General features: G+C 53.8%; 1 protein-coding gene across 17 annotated transcripts in view; it reads left to right on the top strand.

Annotated features, from left to right (window-relative positions):
• The window catches only part of JAKMIP3 (Janus kinase and microtubule interacting protein 3), a 90,995-nt gene that overhangs the window by 13,688 nt on the left and 63,835 nt on the right, over nucleotides 1-13,472 (top strand). For 8 of the 17 annotated variants that reach the window (XM_027528760.1, XM_027528758.1, XM_027528762.1 and 5 more), the window contains exon 1: nucleotides 8,706-8,873. The exons of 2 other annotated variants lie outside the window; for them this stretch is intronic. The gene's annotated coding sequence lies outside the window, so the exon portion shown is untranslated. Of the gene's footprint in view, nucleotides 1-8,705; nucleotides 8,874-13,472 lie in introns of those variants that run through there. 7 more of the 17 variants (XM_027528761.1, XM_027528759.1, XM_027528766.1 and 4 more) reach the window with 3 other exon arrangements.

The following is a 13,472-nucleotide window of genomic DNA, read 5'->3' as shown; positions in this document are numbered from 1 at the left end:
GGCTACCTGATGGGAAGTGTGGGCTTCGGACCCTCGTGAGAGCAGCAGGCAGGGGGCGTGGCCTGCCCAGCTGCAGACCAGGGGTGACTCCAGGTGCAGGGCAGCCCCCAGGTGAGGGATCTGCTCGGCAGCTGTGGGTGGAAACGGAAAAGGGGGGCCGAGGAATTAGCTTCTTTCTCTCTTTTATTATTATTTTTACATATAACCGTGTTTTATTTCCAAATTATAAGATTACGAGAGCAAGTTGGTTTTGTTTTTAATTGGAGGGTAATTGCTTTATGATGTTGCGTTAGTTTCTGTAGAGAGGTCTGAGTCAGCTGCACGTGTACACATGTCTCCTCCCCGCTGAGCCTCCCTCCCTCCCGCCTGCTCCCTCTCTTTTTTTTAATTTGGCTGCGTGGCACGTGGGATCTTCGCTCCCCAACCAGGGATTGAACGTGCGGTCCCTGCATTGGGAGCGGGAGTCTGAACCACTGGACCCAAGGGGCTTGTTTCTGACGCTGTGGCTGACAGGGACTCTGGAACTAGTTGAGGTGCATGGCTGTGTTACCTGCACGGGGGCACAGGTGTGCCGGGGCCCCAGGTGTGTGGTGTGTGCGGCCTCAGGAGGGTGGAGGGCGCGAGGCTGATTCCCTCTGTTTCCCCGAGGGAGTGCCCCAAACACGCCCAGGAGATGAAGCTCGGAGACACGGGACCTACCAGGTGGAGCCACGGAGGTGCTTCCGAGACCCCGCGGCACGCAGTGGGCGCAGGCTGCCCTGTGGATGCGAGTATGGGAAGGGGAACAGGATCGCATGAGAAGCTGTGGGGCGGGATGCGGGCTGCTGGGAGGTCGCAGTTGGTCCTGACGGGAGGCCCACTCGGAAGCAGAGCTCTGGCCTGGATTCTGCCATGACCAGCTGCCCGGCCAGCTCGGGGGCCCCCTCTGTGGCTCTGTATTCACAGGCCGGTGTCCTCGGTCTCGGGGTGCTCTTCCCCCCTGGCTCTTGGGGTGGGAATGGCTCAGGTCCACACTCCTGAGTGACTGCTCTCTCCTGCCTGATCCTGAGGACTTGTTCAGCCGCCAATGAAAAGGCCTTGGCTTCTGTCTTGCACGGGATTCAGCAGCAGTGCCCTGGCTAGAACACAGAACACGCTTCAGTTTTGCTGACCCTCCCTGTGGGCGGGAGGAGAGCCCTTCCTCCCCAAGAGCTTTCTTCTGGAAGCATCTGGTGCCATCAGGCCCAGGGGACACAGAAATCAGTTTCCAGGAGCAGGCCGGGTGGTGACCTGGGTGACGCGTCCATGCGGGCTCACCATGGGCCCGCAGGAGGGGGTGTCCCATCTCCAGCCTGAGCTGAGACGACTGAGTCTCTCTGCTTCTAGGGAGGGAGGTTTACTGAGGATGAAAGTGTGAATGGTCCCTCGTGCTCACCAGGATGGACTCTGAAAACTCCAGCATTCACGTATTTCTAAATAAAGACGGCATTGTACGTGGCAACACGCGGACGATCGAGCCGTCCTGGGAAGGAGGGCCAGAGGCTCTGGCCTCTGTGTCTGTCCCTCCCCAGCCTGGAGGGCAGCCCTGCAGACCATCGGACCTCGGGGATGGCACTGGAGCTGTCAGGCTTCAGAGAGCTGCAAGAGCAGCCTCAGGATGTACGTGGTGGCCGCCAGCAGAGGCAGGTGGGCTCTTGGAGCTGCGGCTCAGAGCAGGGGGCCAGGCTAGGGCCCCCAGGCTCCACCCCTGCCCACCCACCCGCCCCTCCTGCCAGGCTCACCCACAGGGCTCAGCTCCCAGGAGAAATCTGAGCTCACCCCAGAGCCAGAGGGAAGCGGACATTTTCAAAGCTTTGTGTATTGGGGCAGGGCTGCTGCTTGAGATAAATGGAGCTGCTGGCAAGGCAGCCAGTGAGGGAGACTCTCCTTCTTCCACGCCCTTGAACGTGGGATGGAAGCAACTGGAATTCTCCCGGCTCATTTTACAGGGGAGGGTGAAGAGAAAGAAAGGGAAGGAGAGAGCAGTCAGTCTCAGTCGACCTGGGAGCCAGGAGAGGAAATTTCACTTGCCCCCTCTGCCCCTCCCCACACCCTGCTGGGAGCCCAGGACTGCAGCTGATGCTGGTGGGGAGAGGGGCTGCTTTCCCGGGGCAGGGAGCTGCATCTTCATGGGAAAGCAGAGAGCAGGCAAAATGTAGCTGGATGGACTGGGCCTCGCACAACACTCAGACCCTTCCTGAGCATGGACTGAAGGGCCCAGTGGCCCCGTGAGGTGACCCGGACCTTGCGAGTCTTCTCCCTCCTGTGGGGAAACATCTCAGGAGACCCTGAGGAGCCCAGTCCATGCCTCGCCCTAGTTTGAGGCTTGGAATGATGTGACCCCAGCTCCCGGTCAGGAGGAATGGGAAGATGGGTTCCGGCAGGTGACCCTGAAGTGGGTGGGCAGAAGCGGACACAGGTGGGCTCTGGGAGATCAGGGAGAAAGCAGTGTGATTGTTCTGACAGACCCAGTAGAAGGGTTTGATAAAGGGCAGCACCCCGCTGCAAATTTAAAAACCCGTCCACTTAGCAAATTTTGGAGTACAGATGCCCTGTTTCACCTGATAAAGGGAACCTTCCAAAATCCTGCAGCGAATGTGGTTTGCGATGACAGACCAGGCATTGCTCCTCAAGAAAGAATGTGAGACAAAGATGCTAATGTCGTTACTTCTCCTCGACAGTGTGTGGCAGTTCCCCCCAGCACAAGAACACAGGAGAAGTCGCTTGAAAGTATGAAGATTAGAAAGGAAGAGACAGAACTGCCCTCCCGTGGAAACTAAAGGAATTTCAGTGAGTTGCTGGCACAAGGTGGATATAAAGAAATCCACAGTGTTCCTATCCACACCTCCTCACTGGTGATGCATGGCAGGGATGGTAACACACGCAAATGCCTCTCGTGAGGGCAGCAGACATTTCCAACGCTTGGCATGAAGAGTAAGTGTGTCAAAAGTTGTGCAAAACCTTTCAGAGAAAATGACACCACAAAGACATTTTTAAAAGTTTTAAGTAAGTGGAGAACTGTACTATGTCCATGTAAAACAAGAGTCAGTGTCAAAGAGGTGTGAATTCTCTCTCGGTTAATCCATAAGTTCAATGTAATTTCAACCAAAGTCCAACCAGGTTTTCGTTGCTCTGGACAAATTAACAAAGAGAAATTAATGGCCAAGAGAGGCCAAATTTGAAGAACAACAAGGCAGCGGAGAAGGGCTTCAGGGCAGAGATTAACCAAGAGGTCAGCACAAGGGAACAGGCCGCCGAGAGTCTGCGGACACGAGAGGCCAGAGTGGACCAGGCCAACCCGTCAGAGCAGCAGTGGACGGCATGCCCAGTGGGCTTCCCCGTGAGAAGCAAGTTGGTGAGATGTTCAGAAGGAAGCCTGGGAGGACGTCTTCATGCATTAGGAAAGCATTTCTTCAGCAAGAAGCAAGAACATCGTGGGAAAAAAGAGATGCATTGGTTACATTGTGCCATCAACAAAGGATACTGACCAGAGTGTGTAATGGGCTCCCTCCAAGCAATGAAGGGTGACCTATGCGGGGGAGACAAAGCGTGGAAGAAGGGTCAGATGACCACGATGCACAGACCTGGCCCACGATCGGCTTGTCAAAGACAAGCTCGTGTGTGTATCGGGGAAACGCAAGGCAGGGCAATGGCAAGCTCTCCTGCCAGCCCCGCAGAGCAGCCGTCGGCTTGGTGAGGCCCCGGGGGATGGTCATCTTACGTGGTCTGGGTGCTGCTCCAAGAGCGGTTCACACCCTCTCAGCCGTGAGTCAGGGGGCCTCCGCTCCCCCGGTCACCCCCTCCCACCCCTGCTAGAAGACGTCTGAGCAGGTGGGCCTCAGACGTGCACGAGGGTGTCCACAAGTAGCACTTTCTGGAAGAACAGACTTTATTCTGCATTGAGGGGTGGGGTGGGGATGAGTATGTGATGTGCTTTATTCCTACATGGCAGGTTCAGTGAAAACAAATGAAGACCCACAAGCCCCAGTGTGTATAAGCCTGGAGGAAGTAACACTGATTGAAAGAAAGAAAATTGCAAAAGGATGCGAGCCATGTGATACCATTTCTGTTTTTCAAAACACGTGCCACAGTGATGGTGACGACGGATGCACACTCGTGTCGGGGGAGGGGGCGGGACCTCGGAGCAGGTGGCTGGGGGGCAGCGCTGCAGCAGACAGAGTGGGCTCGGGGGGCGGGTCACTGGCAGACGAGCTGGCTCTGAACGTGCCGGGCAGTGGGACAGAGGTGCTGGCAGGAGCAGGGGCATCCGGAGCTCAGACGGGCACAGCAGGGCCCGGATTGGGAAGAATCTGAAGCAGCCCAGCGCTCCCGCGGAGCCGGCAGCACAGGCCTGGGGAGGAAATGTGGAAGCCGGGCGGGCGGCCAGCGGTCAGGCCCGTGGGCTTCGGGTTTGCTGGGTGCTGTGTGGCCACTCGGAGGAGCTGGACGCTGCACCCTGCGGCCGCTCAGCCCCTCTCTGTCCTGAATGCTCAGCCATGGTTTCCGGGATCTCCAAGAGCCTGGGTTGAAGCCACCAACCAAAGTTCAGCTCCTCAAGGAAGGACAGTTATTTTCTTATTCATGTATTCCTTTACTTTCCAAATTCACTATAATTAGCACATTTTACTTTCAGGATTAGAAAAACAGGTGCTATTTAAATAAAGTTCTCTTGACGTTTCATAAATTCATTGGTCCTCAGTAACGCTTTCCTCACCCCTCAGTCAGTGTGGGGTCTTCGGAGAGGACCTTGTTCCCGCACCCCGAGTTCGGGAGGAGAACTGTGGGCAGAGGACGAATTTGCTGCATGACATAAAGCACGCGTATAGGTGTGTTTGAAAATGAAAGTCAATATTTTCTGAATCCAAAAATAAACGTATATTCACTGTTAAAAGTTACATACAATTCGGGAAGATGCAAGCCAAAAAGTGAGCTCCCCTGAGATCAGATCCCCTGAGATCCCACCCTAGAGAGACATTTCATGCTTTGGTGTGTGCACTTTCAGACTTTTTATTTTTCTGTGACTTCAACACACACAAATATATATATATATGCACACATTTCCCCCATGTTTTTATTGTGTTAAAATGCATATAATATTAATTTTACCATCTTAACCACTTCATTTATTTTCTGGCCACACCACGTGGCTTGTAGGATCTTAGTTTCCAGACCAGGGATCAGGCCCCAGCAGTGAAAGCACCACGTCCTAACCGCTGGGCTGCCAGGGAAGTGCGCAGCTCAGTGGTGGTAAACACGCCCGTGTGGCTGTGCAAGTCACCACCCTACCTGTGTGACCCTTTGCATCTCTCAAAACGAAAGCCACTCCCGCTACACAGTGGCTCCTCCCCCGCCTCCTCCCAGCCCCTGGAGCCCCATGGACTTGCTCTCTGAGCCTGACTGCTTTTAGGGACCTCGTATGAGTGAGATTCTGCGATATGTCCTGTTGGGTTTGGACGGTCTCACTTAGCATCATGTGCTCGGTGTTCATCCAGCTGTGGCACACGGTGGAATAACATTCAGTTGTGTGTACACATCACCCTTTGCTAATGCATTCATCCGTCTGGGGGCATTTCCACCTTTTCGCTCTTGTGAATTTTGCTGCTCTGAACACAGAGACACAATATCTCAAGACCCCGCATTCAGTTCATTTGGGTGTATACCTAGAAGTGGAATTGCTGGATCACATGGTAATTCTATTTCTTTGAGGAACCATCATACTGTGTTCCGGCTGCTGAGTCGTTTTACATTTCTGCCATGAGTGCTCAGGGGTTCGTTTCCCCACATCCTTGCCAGCACTCGTTTATTGCTTTATTTTTTTTTTTTTTTAGTACTATCCATCCTTATGGATGTGGGGTGATATCTTGGGTTTCGCTGATAGCTCAGTTGGTAAAGAATCTGCCTGCAAAGCAGGATAACCCAGTTCGACTCCTGGGTCAGGAAGATCCGCTGGAGAAAGGATAGGCTACCCACTCCAGTATTTTTGGCCTTCCCTTGTGCCTCAGCTGGTAAATAATCCACCTGCATCGGGAGACCGGGGTTCAATCCCTGGGTTGGGAAGATCCCCTGCAGAAATAAAGGCTACTCAGTCCAGTATTCTGACCTGGAGAATTCCCTGGACTGTGTTAGCCCAAGGGGTCACAAAGAGTCAGACACGACTGAGCGGCTTTCCCTTTCCCTGACAAGCAGTGACGCTGAGCATCCTTTCACAGGCTTATTGGCTGTCTGTCCACCTTTAGAGAAATGCAAGCCCTTTCCCATTCTTTCTTAATTTTTTTATTTTTAATTTTTTCATCTTTTAAATTATTAAAGTATAATAACACATTTACAGGAGACTTCAAAAATACAGAACAAAGTTACATATAGTTCTACTGTGTATTACAATTTTTTAAGTAGATAAACTATGATTTTCAGTCAGAGTTTCAATATCAAACTCTCAAAAATTAATAGAATAAATAGAAAAGTAGAGGGATATAATAGAGCTGACAAGCACTATGAACCAGTTCAACACAATTAAGACTTATACAATTTTCACACAACAGCAGGGTACAAATTCTATTCAAGTTCCCATAGACTATAAACCTTTGTCCATTTTTCAATCTGGCTATTTTTTTGTTGTTGAGTTTTAGGAGTTCTCTATGTAGTCTAGGTACTAATCTTTCATCAGATACATGAATTGCAAATATGTTCTTCCATTCTGGGGTTTCCTTTTTACTCTGTGGATAGTGTCATTTGATACACAAAATTCTAAAAAATGTTCACGAGGGTCCAATTTGTCTACTTTTCCTTCTGTTACCTGATAGCCGAGAAATCACTTTTAGGTCCAACGTTGTGAAGCTTTGTGTCCTGTATTTTCTTCTAAAGGTTGTATTGTTTCAGATCTTACGTTTAGGTCCTTCCTTTGTTTTGAGTTGATCTTTGCATATGGTGTGAGGTGAGGTCCAGCTTCATCCTCTCCCACGGACACTCGGTTTTCCCGGCACCGCTCGTTGAAAAGCCTGTCCTCTCTCTCGTGGATGGTGCTGGCACCCTTGTCAAAAGTGGTTTGAACATGTGTGCGAGCTCTCTGTCCTGTTTCTGGGCTCTCTCTTCTATTCCATTGCTGTATGTGTCTCTCTTTAATGCACATGCTTATTTTTAAAAGTAGAAGCGTGATCATACTGTACACACTTTTCTCAGCCGGCTTTTAACACACTTAGCAGCGTGTTGTTTCAGTGCAGAGCCTCAGGCCGTGCTGCGTGGCGCCGCCGCATCGTGGCCCGTGTCCATCCGTGATTCATGTAAATCACCTGTCACTGGACTTTCAGGAAGATCCGCTGGAGAAGGAAATGGCACCCACTCCAGTATTCTTGCCTAGAGAATTCCATGGACAGAGGAGGCTGGCAGGCTACAGTCCACAGGGTCACAAAGAGTCAGATACAACTCAGCGACTGGGCACAGACATTCAGGAGGCTTCCGTTGAGGAGGTTTCTCCGGTGTGTTATGGGCAACGTTGTCATAATCATCCCTAATTGGGTTCTATTTAAAGTGCCTGGCGCCGGCTAAGTGCTGTGAAAGTATTTGTTACATAAAATCTGTACAAGCACCATTATCATTTCCTCGGGATGCATTCTTCGAAGTCCCATTTCCCAGTTAAAGCACGTGTGGTCTGCCTCCCACCTGGATGGACGCCGCCCTGAGCTGGGCCTGAGCAGACCCCACAGAACGGGCGATCCTGTGTCCGGACCCCGTGTGCCCCTCAGCAGGGCGTGGGGTCTGCATCTTGGCCCCCAGGGCCGCCCTCCTCTCTCCACGCCCACCTTGGATCATGGCCCCAGCACTTGCCAGCGGGGTGACCTGGGCAAATCACCTGAGTTCTTGGTGCCTTGGTTTCCCACCTGGACTCCAGCGTGGCCGCAGTGTCTGTCCTGCAGGGCAGCATGTGAGGCCCCCGGCAGCCCAGTCCTGTCTCCTTGATCAGTCAGAGCAGCTGGACTCCGAGTGCCCTGAAGCTCGGACAGCCCTGAGGCCCTGCCTGTTCTAGAGCACCAGCTTGCTCCTGTTGGGTTCGTGACGGAAGGCGGCCAGGCTGAGAGAGGGCAAGCCCGCGCGCTCGTCCGTCGCACGGGTGGACCTGGCTGCATTGAACTCATCTGTGTTTTCATTTTTCAGAGCTTAACGGATCCTAATCCCTCCTATCACCTCACCATGAGCACCCTCAAGCTGGAAGTTCATTCATATAGTGTTGTTATTGTTTGGTTGCTAAGTTGTGTCCAACTCTCGTGACCCCACGGACTGTAGTCTTCCAGGCTCCTCTGTCTGGGATTTCCCCAGCAAGAATACTGGAGTGGGTGCCATTTCCTTCTCCATTCATATTACTGACCTTACAGCTGCATGGAATCTAGGGGGGTTCTCTAAAGGTAAGGGGGCGGGCGCTGTCCTGGAGCGCTGGGCGCAGAGGGGAGCGCTGGGCGCGGAGGGGAGCACTGTGGCAGGAGCACTCCAGTGTCACCGTCTGCTCCCGGGAGGATGTGGCCAGACCTGCCGAGTCTAGGGTTCCGGCTGCGTGAACACAGAGAAGCTGCCGGCCGGGCAGGCCAGGCAGCGCTTGCCCACCGCCTCCTCCCCGCGGCCTCTGAATGGAGCGGCCGTTTGCCGGTAGCATCTCCGAGCTGCTCCGGAGAGCTCGCGATCCTGCTTGGAAACGATAGGAGCTGGTCCCTCCCCCTGGATGTAGTCAGCATGGTAAATTCCATCTGAAAAGAGGAGCCGCGCTTTGCTGAGTCACAGAACCCGGGGAGCTGATTGCACAGGCGGCAGAGAGCGTCCCGGGGTCAGAGGAAGGCGGAGGAGAGGCCGCGGACCGGAGGGGCTCGGGTGTAAGTGCTTCGCTTTGAGCGCTGCGGGGGCTTTGCCGTGTTCAGGTGGGGCTGAGGGCTTTCTGCACGGGTTTCCCGTGTGAGCTGGCTCCTGTGTTCAGCGTGCACACGGATGTAGCTGGAAAGTTCAGGGGGGGCAGGGGCCAGATAGTCGTCTTACGTGTGCAAAGGGCATCACAGAGGACGAGGGCCCCACCCGCCCTCTGCTCCTGCGGCATCTGGGGGAGGGCTGGGCCTGGGGAGCCGGCTGGCGAATCCCTGCTGGGAGCCAGAGCCGTCTCTGGGCAGCCATGGGGGTGGGGGTGGGTGGGGGGCTGTGCGTCTCCGTGCTGGGTGTGGCGAGCACCCGGCTCCCTCCTCCTGGGGGTGGGGTGGTCTGAGGGGGGCTCCTGGGCCAGGTTTTTTTGTTTTTTTAATAACAGGCATGTTTATGGCTCCCTCCTTGCCATCTGTCTGCCCTGTGGAGGGATGGGGTCTTCTCTTTAAAACTTAATCAAGAACCACAGTCCATCCATCGACATCCTTTCTCCTGCAAGGGACTCCACGTGTTTGGGGGCGACAGCAGCTTATTGCCTGATTTCCAGCACTTTTCCTTGAAAGAAGCGGGTGTTGCTGAGCGTGCCTCGGTCTCTCCACGTCAGCAGTTGAGTGGAGCTGGTCGGGCTCAGTGGAAAGACCGTCACAGGCCAAACAGAAATGGTTCTGACACGTGTTGGATTGTGAGTGGGCTCGCTGGGAAGCTGTGTAGGTGGACAGCAGCTGCAAACAGTGCTGCCTTTGACTCTGCCGTTGGTGCAAAGCCCAGGTCCCAGCTGCAGTTTTGAGGATGCTCACGGTGGCTCTGGGCCTTTGCCCGGCTATTCTCAGTGCTCCCCGAGTTCCAGCGGGGAGTAGCAGCACAGCAGAGAGTAAAGCCGGCCACAGTGAGACTTCAGTTCATCTTGACGGCACCACTGACCCGGGGTCAGCCTCTGAGCTGCCCCGGGGTTTCAGAAAGTCGGTAACATCTGCCTGGTAGAGGTCAAGGGCCACGTGGGCCGGCGCAGGCGTGTCCGAGCCGTCCATCCCCGGCTCTGGGAGTACTTGAGGGCTCGCTTATGAAATCCAAATGCCGCACACATCAGACTGGGTCCTGTTCCCATGCAGACAGTGCTGGGCAGACCCCCCACCTGGAGACCTTGCCTGATAACGTGGGACCACCGGCCGTGGCCCTGTGGCCGGGGAGCTGGTTGGGAGCAGGAGGGAGGGGATAGCATGAGCTCTGCATCAGCCCCAGACCAGGGACCCGTGCCCTGAGACAAGCAGAGAGCCCACACGTGCCCTCGCCGCTGGTCGGGCTGTGGGCCTCCATCCGGGGCAGTCCCACCCCTTGTGGATCTTCACTGCTCTTTAGAGTTCCCAGGTGATGCCCGTGGTAAAGGAGCCGCCTGCCAATGCAGGAGACGTTAGAGACTCGGGTTCAGTTCCTGGGTCCGGAAGATCCCCTGGAGGAGGACATGGCAACCCGCTCCAGTATTCCTGCCTGGAGAATCCCATGGACAGAGGAGCCTGGTGGGCTACAGTCCTTGGGGTCTCGAGGAGTCAGACACGACTTTGTGACTGAGCACACAGCACTGTTCATTAGTTTCCAGACGATCAAGCCAGACATAGAGTAGGTGGCGGTGTTAATTCTCCACTCAGACCCCGAAGCGGCCCTCTCCAGTAAGGGACTGAAAAGCCCAGACTCAGGTCACAGCGACGGGATGCCGCTGTTTAGAGGACATCACCCTGTCTTCCTCCCTGAGCCTTGCGGGCGCGGTTCATGGCTCAGAGGCACTGGCTGCGGTCCCCAGCCCATGACGAGCTGTGCTCCAGAGCCGGGGCCCAGGGCTGCCCTGCACTGCCCTCCCAAGGCCTGGGGTGCTGGGCTGGCACTTGCTGTCCCTGTGACACCTCAGGAGGAGGCCACCTCTGGTGACACAGCTAACAGGTGGGGAGAGGGCCGTGGGGACCCCACCAGGGGCAGCGAGCAGGGGGTCGAGGACGGGGTCGAAGGCAGCCTGGCCTCAGAGTGGAGCCAGGCCCACGCCTGGGGAGGGAAGGCATTCCATGCTGGGGACTCTGTCCCAGGCGGCCTGGAGGCTGGGACTCGGCTGGAAGGTCCTGAAGGCTCGAGGCCAAGAGACCCTGTGGGTCCCGGGGACCCTGTGCTCCGCGGCTGACGGCTCTGACATTGGAGCTGCGCCCCTGCTCCCTACTGGGTGAATGTGGCCCCCAGGTCATGTGTCTCTGCCCTCTGCCAGGACTCTGCCGGCAGGTGCTGGGCTGGCCCAGTGTGGCTTTGGCTTCGAAGAGCTGCCTGGGTCTTCCTGTGTGTGGAGAGCTCTGTGAGAGCCCAGCGGTGGTGGGGCTGAGGGGATGTGGCCCGGGAGGAGTCTGGGCAGCGGCCCCAGAAGACTCTCCTGCAGTCGCCCCCACGGTCCACTGCTGGAGGTCGCCCGAGCTCCCACGCCCTCTTGGGTTACAGGGCGGCTGGGAACAGGAAGGACCTCAGAACCCATCGTGTCCACCCTGAGGTCCCCCAGACTGACCTTTCTGTGGCTCCTACGTCTTTTGGAGATGGACCGTGTGCAGGAAGGGTTGCGCTATTCCTAAAGCACCAACGGGCGTTTGTCAGGGTCTCGCACGTTTAGCCTGAGGTTCGTCTGAGGGCAGGCCCAGCGTGGCAGCTGATACACGCATCTCAGAGTTTTATTAAATAGCAGCCTTGACTGTGTCCTTCTCTGGTCTCAGGGTGGGACAGAGGCAAAACCCAAGGCTGGAAGGACCTTCCGAGGCGTTTAGCAGATGTGGGGCTGGGGAGCGGGGGTGGAGTCTGGGGGCTCCGCCGAGCCTATTGCTGCCGCTTCTCCACACGGCAAGTGCTCCCTGAGACCCTCACGCGGGGCCCAGCGGGACTCAGGGTGGGGCGGTCCCCGCCCGTCTGACCCAGCTGCAGAGCCCAGAGCGGCTGAGCCCTTGTGCACACCCGCCGGCACCTGCGGGAGGGCCCGGCTCCATTGCCCGCCGCTCCGTGGGGGTGGGCGTGCAGTGCTGGCCCTCACCTGCAAGCCCCTGAGGAGGGGAGGCCCACGTCTTCTCACGTACTTATTTGCCATCTGTTCACTCGCTTAGGTGAAAGTGAAAGTCCAGAAAGTGAAAGTGAAAGTTGCTCAGTTGTGTCTGACTCTTTGTGACCCCATGGACAATACAGTCCATGGAATTCTCCAGGCCAGAATACTGGAGTGGGTAGCCTTTCCCATCTCCAGGGGATCTTTCCAACCCAGGGATTGAACCCAGGTCTCCTACATTGTAGGCGGATTCTTTACCAGCTGAGCCACAAGGGAAGCCCAAGAATACTGGAGTGGGTAGCCTATCCCTTCTCCAGGGGATCTTCCCGACCCAGGAATCCAGCCTGGGTCTCCTGCATTGAAGGTGGATTCTTCACCAACGGAGCTATCAGGGAAGCACTTTGGTGACAGGTGTTTAAAATATTTTGCTAGTTTTTAAATTGGATTAGTTGTCTTCTTATTAATGAATTTTGAGACGTAAAAAAAACATATATATTCTGGAAACAAGACCTTTATCAGATGTGTATTTTGTAAATATGTTCTTCCAGCCTTGGCTTGTCTTCATTTTCTTAACCGTACCTTTCAAAGACAAATTTTACATTTTTATGAAGTCTAATTTTTCAACATTTTCTTATATGATATTTGTGCTTTTTTTTTTTTGCTAAGAATGTTTTTTTCTAATCCAAGATCCTGGAAATTTTTATCTATTTTCATCTGGAAATTCTATAGTTTTAGTTTCACATTAGTTCCATGATTTATTTCTACTAGATTTCCAAACATGAACTGAGCTGTGGGGTGGTTTTTCTTTTTTTTCTTTTCCTTTTTTGTTTGTTTTGGCGTGTAGATGCATAACTGTTACAGCACCATTTGTTCAAAAGACTGTCTTTTCTCCACTGAATTTTCTTGTACCTTTTGTCAAACATTAATTGGCCAGATACTACATGGGGCTCTTTTTTGGTTCTGCTTCACTGATCCGTGCATCTTTGCATCATGCATTACTCATACATTACATCATTTCATATTATATGTGTACATATATATGTATATGGGGCCTCCCAGGCGGCTCTAGGGGTAAAGAACCTGCCTGCCAGTGCAGCAGACACAGGAGACTCAGGTTCGATCCCTGGGTCAGGAAGGTCCCCTGGAGGAGGGCATGGCGACCCACTCCAGTGTTCTTGCCTGGAGAATCCCGTGGATAGAGGAGCCTTTCGGGCTACAGCACAAAAGGTTGCAAAGGACACAAACAGCACACAACATATCCACATATATGACATCATATATTATACACGTATCACACAACATAGCCACATATATGACATCATATATTATACACGTATCACACAACATAGCCACATATATGACATCATATATTATACACGTATCACACAACATAGCCACATATATGACATCATATATTATACACGTATCACACAACATATCCACATATATGACATCATATATTATACACGTATCACACAACATATCCACATATATGACATCATATATTATA

Source organism: Bos indicus x Bos taurus, chromosome 26, assembly GCF_003369695.1.
Source record: "Bos indicus x Bos taurus breed Angus x Brahman F1 hybrid chromosome 26, Bos_hybrid_MaternalHap_v2.0, whole genome shotgun sequence".
Classification (NCBI taxonomy): Eukaryota; Metazoa; Chordata; class Mammalia; order Artiodactyla; family Bovidae; genus Bos; species Bos indicus x Bos taurus.
The sequence above is the reverse complement of the archived record's forward strand: the minus strand, read 5'-3'. Positions and strand labels throughout refer to the sequence as shown.